This window comes from Anarhichas minor, unplaced genomic scaffold, assembly GCF_050575085.1.
Source record: "Anarhichas minor isolate MPS153535 unplaced genomic scaffold, ASM5057508v1 ptg000017l, whole genome shotgun sequence".
Taxonomy (NCBI): domain Eukaryota; kingdom Metazoa; phylum Chordata; class Actinopteri; order Perciformes; family Anarhichadidae; genus Anarhichas; species Anarhichas minor.
In genome coordinates this window covers 20,078,174-20,083,517 of record NW_027466463.1, presented here as the reverse complement: position 1 = coordinate 20,083,517, position 5,344 = coordinate 20,078,174, and positions in this window count along the sequence as shown.

Here is a 5,344-nt window from a genome sequence, read left to right as displayed (position 1 = left end):
GTTTTGGTCCGTCTGTTAAATGTGTCCGTACGACGACGCGTCTCCCCGTTCCTAAGTTCCCAGCCACCGAAACCTTGACCGTTTTAAATAACCTACAATATCGACACTACAAAACACAATACATCATCATACATTTTAGGCATTAGTGGTTGAATGTGTATTATATTTTTTGGGGGGGATAATTTGGGTTTATAAAACGTGGGAAACGGAAGTGGTGTTACGTGACTAACTGCACTACAAGAAGGAGGCGTGAAACTGTAGCAGTTAGCTAATGGTCGCTTCAGAGGTCAGCTAAAAACTGTTTATATTTCGGCCTGTAGCTGTTTCTTTAGTATTTAGCTGTCATGAAGCAACACCAACTGTCAGCTGTGAAGCGTCGAACCAAACCCATTTTATTTGGGACGCTGATCGTGGGACTAGCCACCGCTTTCTTCAACAGGTAAGTTATGATTTCGTGCATGTTGTGCATGTTTTGGTTGCATTAACTGTCACCTGGAAGTGTTAAGTATATAATATTAAAGGGGGCCTTATAGATAATCATGCATCGTAAACCTGCAGTGTTTTCTGATGCGTCTGAAGTGTTTCCCCTCATTCCCTTATTCATCTTTATAATTTGAAACTACAGATATCAGTAATCAGCAGCTACATACTGTAACCTACAAAGTGCATAAGAACATCACTCTATATTATATAATATATATGCAATATTAGACAGTTATGTGGATTTTTGTGTATTTAACGATGGTATAATGTTAATGACACCAAATAAATTATATATTAGAAATAAAGAAACAGCAAAACAAACAAAACAGGGTTGCAACTTATTGCTATTTTAATTATTGTTAAATCTGCTAATTATTTACTCAATTGATTGATAAATCTTTAAAGAAGTTGTTCCCTCAGGATTTCTTTTTCCCAACTGAAACATAAAACAGTCTAAAACCAAAAGATGACAAAGAGCTGCATAGAATGTCCTTTAAGATCTCCTGACTGTTAATCCATGGAAATGCATGGATTAAACTCCAAATACACTGAATCCTACACTTCCCATAATGCAGTGTTTTACCCGCTGTCTGATTAATACCAAAGTAGAGATCGAAACTTGACTCCTTTATTTCTAAAAAGAGTAGTCTCCAAACTGAGATCAAAGTGCAATATTTAAATGTCCTGTTTGTTCTGATCAATAGACCAAAACTAAAATATATTTAGTTAATATATATTATAAGACAAAATCAAACTGCAAATTCTCGCTTTTCAGAAGCTGGAACCAGCAAATATCTGACAAAAATGTCTACAACAGTTATTCAATTATCAAAATAGTTGATTTACTTTCTATTGATCTACTAATTTGTTTAAGGGCATATCTGTGTCCATCATTCATCAACATAATGCTTCTTCCTCCTCCTCTTCCTCCATCATGCAGACACAGGTTCTTCCAGGATGTGGAGGAGCTCCGGGCTCAGGAGCGAGAACGCAACGAGGCCAAGAGGCTGGAGGTCTTGGAGAGGAGGATGAGGCAGATTGACGAGGTGGCCAAGAAGAAGAGAGGAGGGAGCAGCGGTGAATAACGTCCCTGCTGTACTACACAACTCTAAAGACTCTAACGGATGTGGACACTACGTATAAATAACTTCCTGTACACAGCCTGAAGACATCTGTGTACTGGAGACATCTGTACTGGACACTTCTGTACTGGACACTTCTGTAACACTTTATAATGACTACACACTATGAAGCATTAGTTATGTATGAGTAAACACTTAACTCATCATGTATAAAGCATTGTTCCAACATTAATAATTCATTAGTATGCAGTTCATAACAACAGTTATAAATGTTTTATTCTTGATTAATAAGCTCGTCTATTATGTGTTTCATTATTGTGTTTTCGTACTTTATAAATGATGGATTCCCTATTTGTAAATGAAGTATTATATATTTTACGAACCAATTATTGAGTTGTAGCTGATTAGTAAGATCATTTATAAAGTGTTAGTAAATGATTAATAACTTATTTAGATGTACATTATTCATGCATTTATATATATGATTTAGATATGCACTAATGGTTAGGGACTATGTTAATATATGCTTTATTAATGCATATTAATACTGCAATTCATGATTTATTAAGGTAGTTACTACTCCTTACTAAAGTATTTTGTGTGACCTCATCTAAAGTGAGGACTATTTATGCCATACAAAGCATTTATAAATGACATTGAAAGGCCAGCAGTGCCTCAAAACACAAAGAACAGAACAGGCAAATAGACACAACACAAAGTGATCAAGAACATATCAAATACAAAACTCTCAGGCATTCATTCATGTAAGAAACAAACAAAGACATTCTCCTTCAGGAGAACATGGCTAGACTAGACTAAAGCTAACCAGGAGCTTTGCATATTCTTTTACGTTTACTTATTTAATTATTCATTTCATACCAAGCATATCGACCTCATTCACATCCACTCCACATATAACAGCTAGTTAGCCATCTGTTACCTGGATTGCTCTATTTACAACGGAGGTGACGCGTTAGCGTGCGCCTGTCTCAGGACCTAGAAGGTTAAAATGAAGGCAAAGATGTGTCTGCTCAAGTTGAAAATGTTTTGAGTATAGCATGTACACTTGCACACACAAATACACATCAGTTGACTATTCCAGCATGGAGAGATTGCGGGAGAAACTGTTGCGCTTTGATTTTGAAGGTACAGAACCGGAAGTAGGTAGTAAGAAGCGGTACGAAACGAAAAGTCGCTAAAGGGACGGGAAAAAGTGATTAAAAACAAGGAAGAAGGTTACGGTTTTGTTAGTTTAGCACCTGGCCGATATGGGCACAAGGTTAGTACCTGTTCAAACTTATTCTTTGGAAAATATTGTTTTAGGTTGCTACGCTTTTTCTGTTTTGTATCATTGATGAAAGAGCTCAAGCTAACAAACTGCTGTTTCCACTCGAAGGCACCACCGTGTGGTTGAATGTAGCATGTTAGAGGGAAGGATAGGGAAGATGCTAAACAGTGTTCAATAACGTTTGTCTTTATTTATTTTCCTCATAGTTCTAACGGTGTGTTCAGTAAAGATTTATGGACCATCAGTTAAAGACTCCAGACCATTATTCACTAACAAGGACCAGTTTCGAGAGGTTTATTGCATAGTGGAATGATTGTTAAATTCAAGAAGTGGAAGGGGTCGAGGGATGAAGGAGAGTAGGGTAGAGGGATGATGGGATGTGGGGTAGGGGTAGACGGATGAAGGGATGTACGGTAGAGGGATGTAGGGCAGGGATGAGGGAACTGTGGATGCTCCGCCTCGTGCCGGAGCATCCACAGCGGGGTCTCTGGAGGCTCCAAAGTGAGGTATTTCCTCTAAGGGGTTGATGACACTGGGACACACGGCATCTGGAAGAGACAGGAATTAACAGGAGTAAAGATTCAGACAAACGATCAGAAGCTGTGTGATCAAAACATGTGCTTCCTTCACTGCGAGATATTTAGGGTCCCACCATGCCACAGCTCATCCTGCATCTTGGCGTTGCGAGGCGAGATTTTGGTGGGAGCACTCTCTGCTTGACCGCTCCTTCCACCCACAGCGTCTTTGCTAGGAAGTAAGAAGGGACGTTATGTCTCTGAACGCTTTGACGAGCATGTGACTCTCGGTATGAACATGTCAAGGAGGAAATGCACTGAGGCCAATAAGCATTTGCAATTCCAACTGTTGGTGAGTATATGTGTTAATCACCTACTGTGTACTCCCCACTGCACTGTAGAGTGTATATCAAAATAAATTGAAATAAATCTGCATGGCGAGACACCACTAGCGTAAATGATGAGATACATTGTTTATATTTCTCTGACCCTTCAAGGACTGGCTAATGACATTCAGAAAACAAATCCTTGCTCTTCTGTTTTAAAAGTGGCGGTGAAGGTTAAGAAAGTTGGAAGATGCAAAACAGACAAATTTAGAGGCAGAAGACATCTTCAAAGATGCATTTAAAAACACTTTTTAAATGTATATCAAACCATACATTTTGGGCAAATCATGCACTTTTGACGGGGAACTGCTTCACTTTGCTCAGGCAGCTGTTCATATTGTGCACCAGATGATCTCATCCTCCCTGTTCTGGTGTGCTGTCTGCAGGGCAAGATAATCACCACCCAACATCAGTTTTCCATACGGGGAAGCCCCAAATATTTGTGTGTGTGTAAATGTATTGAGAGAGGATGACGCACTGAATATAAGACTGGATGTTGTCAAGTTGTGTGATGCAACGTTTTAATTGATTAAATCCATTATTCATCAGTCAGATAATTAACTTGTAATGTGACGAGGTCCAGAATGACTGACCAAAAATACTGATGATGATTGAAATATCACTATGTATATCTCCAGCTATTATGATTTCATATTATTAATACAGAATGTGGGTGATGCAATCATACCTCAATGCTGCGGCTGTTAAAACAGATGTAATCGTGCCACAATCCAAGGTCACCCCTCCACTGCCAGATCGCTCCATCCGTCGTCTTCAGCATCAAATCCACTGCAAAGATGACCTCTCTGGGCAGGCAGGGCATCAGCTCGCTGGAAGAAGAAGAAGAGCGGTTTGAGAAGGCTACGACATTTTATCTAATTCAGTTTAACCATCATGCAAATTGCTATATTTTTGCCGTATTGCCCTGCATGACCTTAACCCATAACATACTGAAAAGAAGTCAGGCTAATAGATGTTACCATATGAGTGAGGTCAGTTCATAGAGCTCCTCGGGGCTCCGGGGTACCAGGTCAATCTGTTCCTGGCAGGAGCCGTTTGATACACCACACAAGAGGAAACGCAGAGTTTCTATGACGTCTGTGAGAAAAAGGAAACACCAAAAATATGTCTGTTGTTAGCTGCCCTGTTGCACCTTTAACATGTAATATTCTTTCACTTCTCCAAAAGGCAGGTAAGACTGAATGCTAATGTACAGACTTGGTATGGGCATCGAAGGAGACGACTCTGACTGCAACAGATCTAAATAAGATTAATTTACTGCTGGATTAAAAAAACAGAACAGAAAATAGAGCTGCTTACCAATCTGAAGTCCATAATGGCTTTGGCTATCAGCATTCCTAAGAAGCGGAACTTCATTCTGATTTTGTATCCTCGTCTGGTTATCCTTCGAAGGGAAGGGTTAGGGTTATATAGGGTTAGGGTTATATAGGGTTAGGGGTTAGGGTTAACCATCCTTTGGCGTTGAACATGTACTTTGTTCCCTCTTGGTTTCCTGTTGGGGCAGAGACACAAGTATGGTCAGAATAAAATCACTATATACACACACCTTCACTAAAGGATTTAAATCTA